The 18,427-nt window shown below is 40.7% G+C and overlaps 1 protein-coding gene across 6 annotated transcripts in view; it reads right to left on the bottom strand.

Annotated features, from left to right (window-relative positions):
• Positions 1–18,427, bottom strand: part of ZNF227 (zinc finger protein 227) — a 43,012-nt gene that overhangs the window by 12,989 nt on the left and 11,596 nt on the right. For 2 of the 6 annotated variants that reach the window (XM_032614111.1, XM_032614115.1), the window contains exons 1-2: positions 2,794–3,810; positions 2,315–2,478 (exon numbers count right to left, since the gene is read on the bottom strand). The gene's annotated coding sequence lies outside the window, so the exon portion shown is untranslated. Of the gene's footprint in view, positions 1–2,314; positions 2,479–2,781; positions 3,811–9,750; positions 10,133–18,427 lie in introns of those variants that run through there. The other 4 variants (XM_032614112.1, XM_032614114.1, XM_032614113.1 and 1 more) reach the window with 4 other exon arrangements.

Consider the following 18,427-nt stretch of genomic DNA (forward strand, 5'->3'; position numbering starts at 1 on the left):
TGAGTTCACATATAGAAATTCTGAACAGTATAAATAAAAATACATATACTCCTAAACAAATGACAGTGAAACTCAGGAAGGCAAAGAATAAATAACTAAAAACAACAACAAAAATCCTTAAAGCTCCCAGAAAGAAAATATAATTTACCTAATAAAAATGACAATTAGGTTGACAGAAACAGGGAAGCAGAATGGAGATCTAAAACACATGAATATTTCCAAAATGAAGAAAAAAAATCGTGAATCTTGATTTCTATGCTCAACTAAATGGTTATTTATAGGAGAGAGGAAGAAAGACATTTTAGCTGCTTAAAAAAAGAAGAAAATTTATAACGAAATGAATCCTAAAAGAACTGATGGTAAGGAAACATGTAAATATGTTGGTAATATCTTTGTTAAAAGAAAAAATAACCTAGAACGATATGACAAATTTTGAGGGTGGTTTTAATAAAAAGTAAACCTATAACCTAGCCTGCAGTGAAAAAAAAAAAAGGTGGTATGAGGGAGCCATCATCAAATATCAAGTGTATTTTTATTTAGTCTCTATATTTTTCAGAATGAGAATACATGCTGATCAAATCTAGTGTTTGTTGAGACATATCATTTTTAAAAGTTAAAATATAAGACCACACAATTTTCAAATGAGTTGAGGGTAAATAAAAGGAATAAACTGAACTGAAGATAATAAAAGAGAATAAAAGGAAGAAATGTAGAGCATAGTGATTTAAAAATAAATATTTTAAAAATATTTTACATAAATCAATGAAGTTAGAACACACCTCACACCATACACAAAAATAAACTCAAAATGGATTAAAAACTTAAATATAAGACAAGACACCATAAAACTCTTTTAAAAGAGAACATAGGCAAAACATTCCCTGACATAAATCATATCAATGTTTTCCTAGGTCACTCTCCCAAGGCAATAGAAATAAAAGAAAAAAATAAACAAATGGGACCTAATCAAGTTTATAAGCCTTTGCATAGCAAGGGAAACCATAAACAAAATGAAAAGAACCTATGGAATGGGAGAAAATATTTGCAAATGATAGGACTTGATAAGGGCTTAATTTCCAAAATATACAAACAGCTCGTACAACTCAAACAACCTAATCGAAAAAGAGGCGGAAGACCCAAATAGACATTTCTCCAAAGGAGACATACAGATGGCCAACAGGCATGTGAAAAGATGCTCATCATCGCTAATTAGAGAAATGCAAATCAAAACTACAATGAGGTACCACCTCACATTGGTCAGAATGGCCATCATTAAAAAGTCTACAAATAATAAATGCTGGAGAGGGTGTGGAGAAGAGGGAACCCTCTTACATTGTTGGGGGGAATGTAATTTAGTGCAGCCACTATGGAAAACAGTATGGAGGTTCCTCGAAAAACTAAAAGTAGAGTTGCCATATGATCCAGCAATTCCACTTCTGGGCATATACCCAGACAAAACTATAATTCGAATAGATACATGCACCCCAGTGTTAGTAACAGCACTATTTACAATAGCCAAGCTTATGGAAACAACCTAAATGTCCACTGACGAATGGATAAAGAAGACGTAGTGTATATATATATATATATATATATATATACACACACACACACACACACACACACACAATGGAATAGTACTCAGCCATTAAAAGGAATGAAATAATGCCATTTGCAGCAACATGGATGGACCTAGAGATTATCATACTAAGCGAAGTCAGAAAGACAAATACCATACGATATCACTTATATGTGAAATCTAAAACACAACACACTTGAACTTATCTACGAAACAGAAACAGACTCACAGACATAGAGAACAACTTGTGGTTGCCAAGGGGAAGGGGGCTGAGGGAGGGAAGTATTGGGAGTTTGGGATTAACAGAGGCAAACTATTATATATAAGGATGGATAAACAACAAGGTCCTACTGTATAGCACAGGAAACTATATTCAATATCCTGTGATACACATAATGGAAACGAATATGAAAAAGAATATAACTGAGTCACTCTGCTGTACAGCAGAAATTAACACAACATTGTACATCAACTATACTTCAATAAAATTTTTTTAAATATTTTAAAACATATTTTAAAGTAAATAAAACATTTTATATTTTAAAAAATATTTATTTTAAAAACACACGTACGTGTGGTAGAAAAACACATGTACATATTAACAAGCAATTAAACATTCTCAGGTGTAGTCAACAGACAACTGATCTTTTTCCTAGTGGTAATTTACTAAGTGAAGGAAACCTGATTAACTGAAAACAGATGACGGACCAACAAAGACCTTTCAGTAGTGTGTACCTGGGGCTATGCTGTGAGGGGCCAAGAGGTCCGTCCTTCCTCCCGTTTCCGAATTCAGGACTGGCGAAGAAAAAGATGTGGTGGAAGAGCACGACTGTATCCGTCTGCCGGATACACTGCCGCGGGACGTCCCCAGGCACTAGCGCGGGGTGACTCCGTGCTTCCTAAAAAACGAGATCAGTAAAAGCTCGGGAAAAGCTCGGGAAGGGCTGTCTCCCGATGTCTGACAGAAGGACCGTGCCATCGCTCCTCGCTCTCTCCCTTCACTCGGGCGTCCAGTCAAAAGGGCGCTCGTGAGAAAATGAACTGCGTCAACAGCAAGAGCCAACCCGTTCTGTGACACCCGCGTTCGAAGCTGTTGACACGTATGGTCTCACTCGATTCTAATCACAACCCTACCCACTAGTGACCGTCTCTCCCGCTGTCTTCCAGAGGAGGAAAGTAGGACGCACGGATAATCAACTCGCCATATATTGTACCGATAGAAGTAGCAGCTCTGCTTGGTAAGCGGGGGAGGAGAACAGAAGAATGCCGCACTTGCGCCCTCCACCTCTCAGCCTCCGCCGGCGGCCGCGACTTCTCCATCCTAAGACAGCCGGCTAGGTAGCGACTAGTCCCACGCTCAGGCCGAAAAGGCTCGCAGGGGTCTTGGGGGTGCAGGGCCGACTCACCTCCCGGATCAAAAAAATGGTGGCTGCCTCGCTTTCCCGGAGCGGAAGTGCCTCTGACTACACAGCGCTCGGAACTACACTTCCCAGAAGCCCCGGAGACACGCCACAGCCCCTCGTTTCCGGATAGAGTCCAGGGGAATACACTTCCCAGAGCCCCAAGAGGAGGAAGGGCCTTGTCCTCCCCGTTGGAGCTTTAAAACAAAACAAAACAACCCAAACTCTTGGGAGTTCTCGGCCAACGACTTCCAGGATCCCCTTCGTGTGAAGCAGTTCTCTGACGCCGGTAGAGCTTAGCTTTATCTCACTGACAAACAAAACATGATTTGAAGAGTCAGAATCTTAAAAGACTGAAAGAAACAGATCAGTGTAATAGAACTGCACCCCCTCTACCAGAGGAAAAAAAGGGGGGGAGAAGGGAAATGATAGGCTTAAAATGCAGTTTTAGGCGATTTTTAGATGAGTGAAAGACCCAAAAAATGCACCAGGGGCAGATTGTATTGTCGATTTCCACTATTGTTAACAGAACAGTCAAATAATTCAGAACTTGGCTGCTGAGGACAACACCACATGGAGTGAAAAGACAAGCTTCAGCATGGACTGTGTGATCAGTTTCTCAAATCAGGGCCACTGTAATCAATCCTCAGGGAGTTTCTTAACTTGAAAGACAAGCACGTTGTTGTTAATTAGGTGTTTCTACAATAGTCACTTCAAAGACTGTTGTTTGTTCAAATATATTGATGGAAGAAATCTGCACATACTGAGGTATGGGGAAGTCATTCTGGCTTTTACGTCATTTAACTTTACACTTTACACTAACTAAAACAGCCTGTTTTGTAGCCTAGTAAACATACATCTGCTTTAACCATTAAGGAAAAGGGTGCAGGACTTCCCTGGTGGTCCAGTGGTTAAGAATCCACCTGCTAATGCAGGGGACATAGGTTCGAGCCCTGGTCTGGGAAGATCCCACATGCCGCGGAGCAACTAAGCCCGTGTGCCACAACTACTGAGCCTGTGCTCTAGAGCCCACGAGCCACAACTACTGAGCCCGCACGCCACAACTACTGAAGCCTGAGTGCCTAGAGCCCGTGCTCCGCAACAAGAGAAGCCACCGCAGTAAGAAGCCCGCACACCGCAACGTAGAGTAACCCCCGCTCGCCGCAACTAGAGAAAGACCGCGCACAGCAACAAAGACCCAATGCAGCCATAAATAAATAAATAAAAATATATTATTTAAAAAAAATAAAAATAAAAAGTGTGCAGTGTCCAGAAGTAAAGAATGCCTGTTTTGGGGCTTCCCTGGTGGCGCAGTGGTTAAGAATCCGCCTGCCAATCCAGGAGACACGGGTTCAAGCCCTGCTCTGGGAAGATCCCACATGCTGCGGAGCAGCTAAGCCAGTACGCAACAACTACTGAGCCTGTGCTCTAGAGCCCGTGTGCCACAGCTACTGAAGCCCATGTGCCTAGAGCCCGTGCTCTGCAACGAGAGAAGCCATCGCAATGAGAAGCCCGTGCACTGCAACGAAGAGTAGCCCCCGCTCACCGCAACTAGAGAAAGCCCGTGCACAGCAACAAAAGACCCAACACAGCCTAAATAAATAAATAAATAATAAAATAAATAAATTAAAAAAAAAAAAAAAAAGAATGCCTGTTTTGAAGAGAGAAAAATGCCTCCCTTTCTGGGACGTCAATGCTAGCTTTCCTTCAATGATAAGGCTCCCTGGAGCTGAGGCCATGCTGACTCGTAATGTGAGTGCTAATGTCTTTTTTGAAACCTTGAAAGAATATACTCCTGTCATGTTTGATGTTCTTTGTTCTGACAAGATATAAAACTGCTGAAAACTATGCTTCTTTGGAACAGTTCCTCAGAGCTATCTGAGAGGCTGCCTCCCAAGCTACAGTCTTCAGTTTGGCTCAAATAAAACTCTCATCTATTCTTATTATAGGTTGATTATTTCCATTAACAGTATGACAGAATTGATGTTTCAAAGAAATGAGACTGGAGAGAAGAGAGGAATACCTACAACTATCCATATATCCATGACAATATATTTTTGCATTTCTCATTTCTGAGCATATATTCCTTTTTCTGTTATTCTTAGCAGCTATCTCTTATGGAGCACTTAGTGTGTGCCAGGGACTACTCCCAACTCTTTAGACTCCGGGATCTCACTTCATCTTCACAACTTTTTTTAGGTAAATACTATTATTTCCTCTATTTTGCAGTTTACAATAGAGCCAGAGGCAGAGAGAGTTAAGTAATTTGCCCATGTTACTAAATTAGTAAGTACTAGAGCCAGGTTTCAAAATTTGGCATTTGACAACCACAGCCTGAGAGGTAACCATTACACTAACCACATCTTGTATAATCAACATGAACAGAATGTTTAACTTCAATCAATTTTTTCTCCTTCCTGATGCCAGAAAGCTGTAGCCTAACATGGAAATTCAATCCTTTTCACATGCATGCCTATCCAGTGCCCTTAAGGGAAGGTCCAAATACTTTGGCCAGCCTCACAAACAGGAATCTTCCATATGCTTGTTTCCCTCTTCAAATCTGCTTTCCACACTACATGTCCAGCCATAGTGGATCGCTTGTACTCCTACAAAAAGCTTTTTTGTATCTGCAGTTCCTTCTTTTCATATACTGCTGCTCTCTTCACTTCTAGGTCATAGCTTAAATATTCCCTGCTCCAGTAAGACTTCTTGTGAGTTCTTGTCTTGCAGACTAATACAAACCATGTATGATAACCATGATCACAGACTTGGACTCAGGCTGCCTAGGTTAAAATACTCGTTCTGCCACTTACTCTGTGAACTCTGTCCCTTCTTCTTCATTTGTAAAATGGAAATAATAGGATTGATGTGAGGAAGATACATGTAATAAATACATGTAAAAGCACTGGAAACTCTGCCTGGCTCACGACCACCTACAACAAGTTAGCAAATATTCTCAGATGATAAACACAGGACACATAAATTAGAGACAGTTGGTTTCTAAATAAGTTTTCTTTAGATCATTAAAATATTATCAATAATTAATGTATATCAACTTTTGAATGCTGTGGAAAAAATTAGAAGATACTGCAACCCATTGAAAGTGAGATAAAGGATCACTAAAGTTTATATTTTTCTCCTTTACTGTTTCCTAAGTCCATTTCAGGAATTTTAAATAAAATCTAACTGAGCTGCAGGCCTCTGTTTCAGGATATTGGGCAGCTACACCAGCCACAAATACTGAAGAATTTCTCCCTGCCAGTCTTTGGTGCTAAGTACACTTTAAAGAATATGACATTCTCCCTGAAACAAAGTAGCACACAGCCAAAGGGAGAAACAGATCAGAAACCAAGATTTAGAAGACTGGACTGTTTCAAGTCAAACTTCAAAATAGAGAAACCAAATTCATAATTATTCCTCTCCAACTTTCAATGTTTCTATGTTCCTAAACTTTCTTACCTACATAACTACCATCCTCCTGGCTGCCAGGAATGAAAACCGTGAAGTTAACAGTTGCTTTCCTTTGCTCTTCATATATAATCAATTTATGTTCATGCATTTTCAATTCTAGTGACTCCATGACTGGGGTTTGTTTTTAGTTTAAATTATTCCATCTTCTCTTCCTCCCAATCTCCCCAAAAGTATTTTGTGTGAGAAGGGGAATGGACAAAATTAGATAGGGAAAACTTTGACAAGGGTTGCAGATGACTGATGGGGTGGTGAGCAGGTTTCATTACACTATTTTCTCTGTTTTGTGTATGTTTGGGCCTTTCCTTAATAAAAATTTAGGAAGAAATACCATGAGTAGTACAGCTCCAATGCAAAATGCATTAAAAATGTTAACAGTGTTATCTCTAAACCTTGAGATTATGGGTAATTTCGTTTCTCTCCTTTTTACAGTTCTGTATTTCCTAATCTCTCTATAGTGGGCATACATTCCTTTTATAATGAGGATATAAATTACAAAGCCCCAAACCACTTCCAAACCTGACAGAAAAAAAGACTTCTTTAAACCATTCACATGACTATTTCTGATGATTTTTTTTTTAAAAAAGTACAGCATAGAGATTAAAAATCCAGATTTGAGACTTCAGCTCCTCGGGTTCAAATGGTAGTTCTGCCTCTTACTAGCTATTAAGTCTTGGGCAAATAAGATAAACTCACAAGAGTAAATTTTTTTAAAAAAAAATTTTTCCTTGTCCAAAGGGTCTGTTTCTCCTGTCCTTTTTCTTGGAGCAACTCCATAAAAAACCCAGGACTTTTGGATCCTTTCTTTAACTTTTCCATATGCATGAAAATCTTGTTAGAGGCTAAGGAAGCCTCTTACCAAGTTTACAACCCAGAATCGTTTTTCAAAGTCCTGGGGGTTTTCCCTTTAGAATGTAAACATCTTAGAAAATAACCAAGTGTCCCAGTCACTGTGGGAGTGTAACAAAGGTGCCTTTCAGTGAGTTGTAAATCTTCTAGCAGGGGAGATCAGATATATTTTATTATTCCTTCAGAGAAAGTCAATTAACAAAACATTCCCAAGTAAATTTAAGATAAATTTATCAAAGAATTTGCAGTAAATGGGGGCAGTCACTTCCTCTTATAGGAAAATAAGATACCGTTAATCTTGAGAATGTATGTACCAAGTCGTCAAAAATAGACTAGCACGTAATTGCTTGACTGTATAAATAGCGTTAAATTTCTTCCTCTGTAATCTATTTCCACAGATTATCTACAACACTGTACTCTGGAAATGCTTATTCAGTAATAAGATTGCTTTCTTTTCGACACTGTGTAGAGAGGACTTTGTGTGTTAGGCGGGTGCTTTATTTCCCCCAAACAATACCTCCGTTTCCTTATCTGTTAAAAAAAAGAAAAAAAGACTAATAGCTTTACCTACCTCATAGGGCTGTTGCGGTCATTTAATGAAGTTAATTTGTATAAAATGATAAGGGACTTACCAATGATTAATGACACTAGTGATGAGGATGAGGCCAAGACAGATTAAGTAACTCGCATAATGTTATACCGCTAGGAAGTGGCAGAGCTGACTGGTAGGAGAGGGAAGCCAGCTGGAGTGACGGGAAACCTTCAAACCAGGAGACGAGCGACTTGGGCTGCCCCCAACACACGGGAGGCTCAACGGTGGGGAACACAAACTTCCTCCAATCCCATACTCTGTAGCCGGCAGCAGCTTCTCTTACTCTCCCCGAGGACGAGGGCCAGGGCCTCGCTGGCTCCCCGCCCAGACTTGGAGAGCCCAGGCTTGGAGGAGCCCCGGGGATTGTAGACCCATTTACCTGAGGGGAAGGTGGGCAGCAGCCCACCCCTCCTACAGCGAAATCGCCGCCTTCCCACTAGAGGGAGCCCGTTGACCACTTCCCAGAATTCCCTAGCCCTGCCGTCCAGAAGCGGAAGTGCTCTGGGCTGCACGGACCTCAGACTACACCTCCCAGAATGCCCAAGAGAAACTGCGGCCACGGTCCCGCCCTCTAAAGAGGAAGTACTTCCGAGTACCCTGAGCTTCTAGGCAGAGTTGAGTTGTTGTAGAGGGTTCCTGAAACACTCAGGCTAGAGGAATTTTAAGAGCTATTTTTAGTTGTTGTTGTTGTTGTTGTTATAAAATTGCTTTAATTCAGTTCTCTCCGTATTACAAGCCGGCAGCGGCCTGCCATGCTCCTTACAATACTGAGCCTGTAATTGCTGTTATCAAAATATACATCTGTGTCACCATTAAAAAAACCGCAATTGCTGCCCCTCACGCCTTACAACAAGAAATGCCAGCGCGGAGTTTGGCAAAGTTGTCCAATTTGGCGCTGCTACTGTCTTTCTTGGTGGCTCCTACCCATTCTGTTATTGAAAGCTAAGCATCACTTTAACCATGGTCAAGGGGCTTGAGAGGAGGTCAGGGTAGGGAGAAGAGTCCGTAGTAAAACCTTAAAGAGCTGCTTATAGGAATAAGGATAAAAGGGTAATGGGTCGCCTTTGGCGGAGACTGAAACCAAACTCCAAATTACCTCAATTACTTGAAATTGGATTAGAGTGAAGCTTTTTTGTTAGTATCTTCAAGCATCTAAAGGAAACAAATGAAAACTCTCTAGGGGAGAGAGCATCATCATAGGCTTCAAATTATTTCTATAATTTAAAAACATATTAATATTGGACAAAGTAGTCCTTGAAGAAAAAAGCATTATTAAGATATACAAAGAAACAATAAGTTTCAAATTATCATGAATAACAGCTTCACATAATGTAAAAGCAAAATTGACAGAACCACAAGGAGAAAAGCAAAATTCTCAGCTAGAATGGGAGTTTTCAATATTTAGGAAGAAATGTGGAACTTTAAAAGCATCTACTAAAACAGAAGAGAAGCTGAATCTGAAAATTAAAACATCCCCCTCGGGAATTTAATAAATAAATGACAAAAAATACAGTAAGTATATGGAAGGAAATGAGATTCATGAAATAGAAAACAAAATAAGTGGATTTTTTTAAAAAAGGGCCAAAAGAACATTCTGTGACTAAAACAATAAAATTGACAAAGTCCAGTAACAGTGATCAAGAAAAAAAAAAAGACAGAAATGGCATTATTACCAATTTCAGAAGTTAAAAAGGGAACATCACTAAAGATTTTAACAGAACATTTTGAGGAATATTATAATGATAAATTTGAAAATATATGTGAAATGGTTATAAATTCCTAGAATGATCACATTTAAAACTAAAATAAAATTACACAAAAATTACACATAATACCTAGTGATAAAATGTTGAAATTTTTACCTGCAAGAATGAAAATCAGGAGCATTCCCTGGCAGTTCAGTGGTTAGGACTCTGTGCTTCCTCTGCAGCGGGCCCGGGTTTGATCCCTGGTTGGGGAACTAAGATCCTGTAAGCCACAGCCTACTGATGGTAATGCTCTTAGCTACAAATGCCTGAAGCACTCATCTGGGCTCCGAATTACTCACACAGAGCCCCACAGACATTTCCCCCACTGGGGCCAGTGTTGTGGCTGGGCCAGCCTTTATGGTTCTTATTATTATCACAAGACACACTTCAGCAAAAAACCATCAGGGAAACCACTGGGCTTCCCTGGTGGCGCAGTGGTGAAGAATCCGCCTGCCAATGCAGGGGACACGGGTTTGAACCCTGGTCCAGGAAGATCCCACGTGCCACGGAGCAACTAAGCTCATGCGCCACAACTACTGAGCCTGCAAGCCACAACTACTGAAGCCCATGTGCCTAGAGCCTGTGCTCCACAACAAGAGAAGCCACCGCGATGAGAAGCCTGCGCACTGCAACAAAGAGTAGCCCCGCTCGCCGCAGCTAGAGAAAGCCCATGCACAGCAGCAAAGACCCAATGCAGCCAAAAATAAAATAAATAAAATAAATAAATTTAAAAAAACATTAGAGAACTTTGAAAAACAAGATCTATTACTCACAGATACTCTCTACTTTCTACCTTGCTGTGTGGCCTTTGGGCATGCAGAAGTCACTGATCTTATACCATGTTCCCGTTAAAAGTTCCACTTCGGTAGCTGGATATGCCTGGATTCTCAGAATTCCTACTTGGTAGAGAGAGCTCGACTCTGGGGCCCTGCCTTTATTAGGCTTCAGGGGTGGGGTGTGTGGGGTTTCACGCAGGTTCACTCATTATCGTGAAACATAAGAGTGAGAATTAAGGTGTGGGAGAGTGGAGGCAGGCTCTCTCAAGTGGTCAGGTATCTAGATTGCCAGGGGCTTCTGAAATGGGAACTTCATGGGTGTGGGTGGCCTAGTGGTTATCCACTAGTGGTTACCCTTATCTGGCTGCTTTGCTAGCAGCTGTGTCACACAGCGGCAATATGTTTATACAAAATGGATGTCTTTTCATAAATCGTAGCAATATTCTCTTAGGTCAGTCCCCCAAGGCAATAGAAAAAAAAGAAAAAAATAAACAAATGGGACCTAATCAACCTTGTAAGCTTTTGCACAGAAGAGGAAACCATAAACAAAATGAAAAGACAACCTACAGACTGGGAGAAAATATCTGCAAATAATGCAACTGAAAAGGGCTTAATTTCAAAAATATACAAACAGCTCATACAACTCAATAACAAAAAAAAAGAAAAAGAAAAAAAAACCCAAAACAACCCAATCAAAGCATAGGCAAAAGACCTAAATAGACACTTCTCCAAAGAAGACATACAGATGGCCAATAGGCCCATGAAAAGATGCTCAACATCACTAATTATTAGAGAAATGCAAATCAAAACTACAATGAGGTACCACCTCACACCGGTCAGAATGGCCATCATCAAAAAGTCTACAAATAATAAATGTTGGAGAGGGTGTGGAGGAAAGGGCAACTCTCCTACACTGTTGGTGGGAATGTACATTGGTGCAGCCACTGTGTAAAACAGTATGGAGGTCCCTTAAAAAACCTAAAAATAGAATTACCATACAATCCAGCAATCCCACTCCTGGGCATATATCAGAGAAAACTCTAATTCAAAAAGATACATGCACCCCATCGTTCACAGCACTATTTACAGTAGCCAAGACATGGAAGCAATCTAAATGTCCATCGACAGATGAATGGATAAAAAAAGACGTGATAGGGCTTCCCTGGTGGCGCAGTGGTTGAGAGTCTGCCTGCCGATGCAGGCGACACGGGTTTGTGTCCCGGTCCGGGAAGATCCCACATGCAGCGGAGCGGCTGGGCCCGTGAGCCATGGCTGCTGAGCCTGTACATCTGGAGCCTGTGCTCTGCAACGGGAGAGGCCACAACAGTAAGAGGCCTGCATACCACAAAAAATAAAAAAAGATGTGAGATATATATATATATATATATATATATACATACACACACACATATACACAATGGAATACTACTCACATAAAAAAGAACGAAATAATGCCATTTGCAGCAACATGGATGGACATACAGATTATCATATTAAGTGGAGTAAGTCAAAAAGAGAAAGACAAATATCACAAGATATCACTTATATGTGGTCTCTAAAAAAATGATACAAATGAACCTATTTACAAAACAGAAACAGACTCACAGACACAGAGAACAAACTTACAGTTACCAAAGGGGAAAGGGGGGGAGGGATAAATTAAGAGTTTGGGATTAACAAACTACCATATATAAAAGAAATAAACAAGGTCCTACTTTATAGCACAGGGAACTATATTTACCTTGTAATAAACTATAACAAAAAAAAAAACTATAACGGAAAAGAATATGAAAAAGGATATATATATATATATATATATATATATATATGTATAACTGAATAACCTTGCTGTACACCAGAAACTAACACAACATTGTACATCAACTATACTTCAATTAAAAAACAGAAAAAAATAGATGTCTTTTTAAATGGATGTCTTGGCGATCAAAAGCTTAATGTCAGGCATTTACACTACAGGGTTCAATACCAGTCAGGGTTCATTTAGGAAAGCCACGTCACTATGATTTTAGAGATAAGGGAATTTTTAAATAGGAATTAGACCATACACAAATGTGGAAGGAGAAATCAGAGCTTGTCGGAATTCTGAGAATGCAGGCATATCTAAGCGGAAGCGTGGTACGAGATCGGTGAATTCTGTAAACACAAGCCCAACTGCCACAATTCGTTTTTTGTAAAATGACTTCCCAGGTCACAAGCAATGATGGATGGAATACAGTGACAGAGAATAAAGCATTCTGTAAGGTCCACAGATGGTACTTTTATCAGAACGCTGGAAGAGGAAAGGCAGTTCCATATCTACAGCAACTGGTTTCTCCACTGAAAAGAAAGTGCTGTCCCTTCCATGATGGAAGCGGTCTCATGTAATCAAATTCCCAGCAGGGTTGGGGAGTCTCCTTGGGAGAACAGCACCCAAATCTTCCTCCTCACTCAGCTGATCACACAGAACTCCTCATGAGGTCACAGGCATGGGCTGTGAGATGGGAGTCGCTGTAGAAGGAACTGGAGCTCTGGGAATTTGAGCCACTTGCTTGTGCAACTCACTTGTGACTCTGAGCCCAGTCTCATACGTATCACTTCCACTAGATGATGAAGTGCTGCTGGTATGCCCGGATTTATGACTTCACTGCATAACTTTCTGACTCATGGCCATGTATTTAGTTTTCACTAGGGACCAATAAAGCCAGAAGCTGCTTTCACAGAAGGAGTAATGTCACATGCAGAGGATGACATAGCTCTGCTCCCCAAATCCTAAATATTTGTGTTGTGATCTCCATGCAGCAGCCCTACCTGTCACAGACACTGCCTACATTACCAGGTACATGCAACACAGACATTATCAGGGATCATAAAATTATTTTGGTAAAGACCCATGTAGCAAATGGTTTAGGCTTTGCAGACCAATCTCGGTCACAACTACTCAACTTGCCATTTTAGCACGAAAGCACCCGTAGGCAATATATAAGAGTGGTCATGGTTGTTCCAATAAAATCTTATTTACAGAAACAAGTGGCAGCCAGATTTGACCCATGGATTGTAGTTTGCCAATCCTTGAACTACACTGTGAAACAAGATTGGACAGTGATGTAGCCTGGAGCTGGGTCAATAAAAATGTACTGACAGCCCTACCAGATGAAACTGAACTTCAATGGATGATATTTGCTAATAGGTATAGAGAAAAAAAAGCACATGTCAGTTCAGTAGCTGCATATGAGGTGCCAGCAGATGTGTTCTCTAGCAATAAAGCCACATCTGGCGCTGCAAATGGCATTAACTCCTAGTTAAGTTTACAATAATCCCATGTCATTCTTCAAGATTCACCTGTCTTCTGCACAGGTCACATGAGTGAACTGGATGGGAATATGATGGAAATCATGACCCCTGCGGCTTTCAGGATACTGCTAGTGGCCCTAATCTCTTCAGTCCTTCCAGTAATATACTACTGCTTTTGGTGGTCTGTTTTGGTACGTACAAGACAGATATCACGTTCACTTGCCCTTTCTTATCAAAATTGCCCTTGTACCATGGGCTAGAGAACCAAGGTGAGGATTCTGCCAGCTGGTTACTCCAATTGCAACTCTGCATTCTGGAACTTCATAAATAACCAGAGGATGAGTGCAGGGATCCATTTAGACCAGCTCATGTGGATGGACCCAAGCAAAAACATCCCTTAATTATTTGTCACTTATAAGTCCCTGTACTAACCAGTAAACCACAATGCCATTTTGGGGTCCAGGAGTTAATGTCAGCTCTAGTGTCTAGTGCTTCCTTCATCTTCTGGTGATTTCCACTTACCTAATGCACAACCTCCATAAAATGTGGCTGGAAGTCATGTTGAAGAAGTCTAGGGATGATTTATGGTATCGGTAGTATACCAGGGTATATCCTCCCTCAAGGGGACCCGGCCTGCCCTTCATTCAAGATGCTCTGGAAATGGGAACTGACTCATGTTATGGAATTGGCTGAGGGACCACAACTCTCATGTTGATTCAGGTCAGACGTGTTCATCAGACCTAGAGCTTCTCTCCTGATTCAAATCAAGTAGGGTATTAGTAGCCTTCCCATTTATTTCAGCCCTAGAGATAGCACATGAGCAAATGTAAAAAATCTCTGTGTACCAAACCATTCTAATGACCCCTTTCATTTTGCTGTTCATTGTGAAAAACACGCTCACTTTATCTCTGCCAATGAAGTGTTTCCACTTGACCGATGATGCCCCACGGTCCCATTAGCCTCACTGAATTTAGGGAGCCCATTATGATGACATAATCTCCCTCTCTCATTCCTGGCCTGCAGAGAAGAGTAGCTACAGAGCATTCCAAGACTGCTAATGCTCCCCTCACCAATACGGTTCTTAAACCTCTGGCAAAGGAAGTGTCCTCTGAGCCCTCCCAGGGCACATAGGGGGTTTGGGTGAGCAGATCTTATGGGATAAATCCATTCCAGCGGTCTGGCATTCCTATGCCTTTGTAAACCTTCTAGAGCGGTGGTTCTCAGCTGGGGACACTTTTGGTCCCCCCTCCCAGGAAACATGTGGCAGTGTCTTGTGACTTTTTTAAGGAGCTGTGTTATGAATGAGCCCCACGTGGCTGGTGCACACGGAGGTATCAAGGCACTTTTTTTTTTTTTTTTTTTTTTTTTTTTGCGGTACGCAGGCCTCTCACTGTTGTGGCCTCTCCCGCTGCGGAGCACATGCTCCGGACGTGCAGGCTCAGCGGCCATGGCTCACGGGCTCAGCCGCTCCGCGGCATGTGGGATCTTCCTGGACCGGGGCACGAACCCGTGTCCCCTGCATCTGCAGGCGGACTCTCAACCACTGCGCCACCAGGGAAGCCCTCAAGGCACTTTTTATTGTTACAACTAGGGCGGCAGGGAAGAACATGTGCCACTGGCCCATCTAACATTGCACAGGACAGCTCCCAACAACAAAGAGCTATCCAGTTCAAAACGTCAGTCATGCCAACGTCAAGAAGTTTTGCTACAACATACTTAGAAAGTTCTGGCATTTTGACTTTAGCATACGCTAACTTTGGGTACAGGTTTCAGTCATTTGAGCAAACTGTGGAAGGCATTCCCAGGTACCCAAGCTAACACGCTGAGTCTGGAATGGGTGTTGAATGCACTCGTATCAACAAATCCAGCCTAATCCAATACTACATTACTTCCACCTGCTTCAATACCTACAAAATTCACAATCACACATTATTTCTGAGGTTTCTATTGATATAAATTATAAAATTCCTTATTTTAGCAGATACAGTGTCTCCTCATGGTCATACTTTATACCCGGTGGGTACCCACCCCTCCCCTGCTCCCTTCCCCATTTCAAGGACTCTAGTCTGATTACTAGGTCTAGAAATACGAGAGGTAGTGGAGGCAAGTCTTGAGGATCTACAGTCCCCTGCAAGGAAACTATCTCAGAGTAGAGGCAGACTTTCTTCTAATAGCACAGGAGGCTCAACTAAGAGGTCACAGGTCAGAGGTCATAGGCCTCAGCTTTGTTGGAATCTGCCCATATATTTCCACCTCAAATTTCCAGGATTCTACTCCTTCCCACTGATGCCCTATGACATTAAGAGAATCTACAAGGTTGTGAATCAATGTGTTGTCATCAGCCACTGACTGAATTTGACTTTGGATCCCCTTTTTAAAAAAAAAAGGAAGGAAAGAAAGAAATGCTGATTATAACAAGTCCCCCAAAGTGTTGCTATGTAGCCAAGCTCAAAGCTAAGACAGAAAATCCCCAGCGGTAAAAACAGATTTCGAGCTCAAGCTATCAAGTGGGAGTTGAAACTGAAGGCCCTACAAAGGGCAATGGAACTGGATACAAAGCTAAAGATTTAGTCTTTAGCATAGATGGGAGTCAAGGTTAGAGGAAGCTATGCACTGGGAGTAGTGTACTCAACCCTAAGAATGGAAGAGCAGCTTTCACTGAATGTGAAGAAAGAAACAGGTAGTCCCTAGTTGCTACCACTGCCTTTGAACCAAACTAAAGAACAAGGTCAACCAGAAGGGCAGATATGAGAATCAAGAAGGAAACCTCTCTGGAATCCTCACTGAACCAAGTCTAAGTTCTGCTCTACTTGTGGTCTTTCACTTACAGAGACAAACCTTTTGGGCTTACCACAGGGATCGACAGACTTTTTCTCTGAAGGGGCAGAAAGTAAATATTTTAGGTTTTGTGGGCCACAGTGCTCGTCACAACCACTAAACACTGTCAGCACAATGGGAAACATTCAAAGATGGTAAATAAATGGATGGGCCAATAAAGAGCTTTTATGTTCCAATAAAGCTTTAAAGGCAATGAGCCAGATTGGGCTCACAGGAGGTAGTTTTCCAACCCTTGACTTAACTCACTAAACTACAAATTACCTTGAGAGTTGGTGGGCTACCCTGATATCTACCAAACAAAACAAAACAAAACATGAAAGGCCTAGGATTTCTGACATCTAATGCAATGCAATTTGCAGTAGCATGGACTTTACATACGCATGTGAAGGTGTGGTCTAGGAAACCAATCTTGGAAACCTGCCTCTCACATTAGATACATCTTTTGCTGAGTAAAGCCCTTTAACCAAGTAAGTGTTAAACATCAGTGAAATGACTAAGAAGTAGGAAATGGTATGCAAACCTCCTCCTTAGCAACTTGTTCTCATCATTCTCGGTTTCTTCCCTATGCACATTTTTCCTTAGGGAATCGTTGATAAATTTTACCTCTAAAACTTACCTATTTCCACTCTCTATCTTCAGGATTTGCCCAATCACTGTTACTTTGTAAACAATTTAAAAAAATTTGGTGGGGGGTAAATTCCTTTTTTCCCACAGCTAACGGTTTTCTGTGTCATAGTGTCTGGAATGACCCAACTACTTCCCCAGTCAGACGAAGCACTTGAAAGGACAAGCTGGTACCCCAGGCTCTCCATCCATTCACCCAGTAAGGAAGTCTGACGGGGAGAACTAGGATGTGTAAATTTCTACTGTTGGAATTAAAACAGAATATTCTGGGCTGCATGGATTTATGCTAAACTTCAAATGCATTAATTATAAATATACAGTTACACTGACTAATATTCTGTATCTTTGAAAAACCATATAAATTTTTTCTTTTTATAACTGATTTCTAGAAGTCTATTCCTTAATTTTGTTCATATATATATACCTCATGACGACAGGATTTTTTACTGAGGGATTAATATGTTCTTAGTAATTTTTAATATATTTTACTACCTATGTTACTATAAAAATAACAGTATTTTATTGGAAAATTGATGCTCAATGAAAAATTTTCAATATGGAAGTTAAATGTGGAAAAAATCCCTGAAAATCTTTCCACTGTTTACATAAGGGTGAATATCCCTTTACAGATGATAGGATGCATTAACACACACACATACGTGTTTGATTAAGGTATGTGATGTACCTAAAATACATTAAACTGTTACATGCTTCTGTCATTAAGTTTATGCCATCATTTTAACAGATCTGTTATTACGTAAGTATCTTAAAATACAAAGAAATTCCTATTGAATATTCACTTTTACAAAACTTAGTAACACTGACGTGCTACTCACCTTTTCTATTTGAATTTCCTAATTATAAGGTCCTATTCTATGATTTCTATATCAAAGGGACGCACGTTCTATATTTTGATATGTACTCACCAACTTCACTTTGAAAATCAATTTTTCAATCCACCACTAGGAAAAAGTGTGCACATCAGTCACTGAATAAATGTTTGATGAAATTACCAAATTTCAACAAATAATTTTTATCTCAGGCCAGAGAGGAGTAAGGAGATACAGAACTTGACAAAAGTAATATACTTCAAACAGCCTCTTTTCTCTACTTAAGAAGTCTTGATGAAAGTAATGCTAAAACCCTTGGGAGACAATCACATCAAAACCTAGATGGAAATGTGGTGAATAAGAAACCAACGATCATTTCATTTACTAAGAAATGTTTGTCCTCTATCACTGTCATTAGTAACTCTTTCTGAC

This window comes from Phocoena sinus, chromosome 19 (assembly GCF_008692025.1).
Source record: "Phocoena sinus isolate mPhoSin1 chromosome 19, mPhoSin1.pri, whole genome shotgun sequence".
In the NCBI taxonomy this organism is placed as follows: Eukaryota; Metazoa; Chordata; class Mammalia; order Artiodactyla; family Phocoenidae; genus Phocoena; species Phocoena sinus.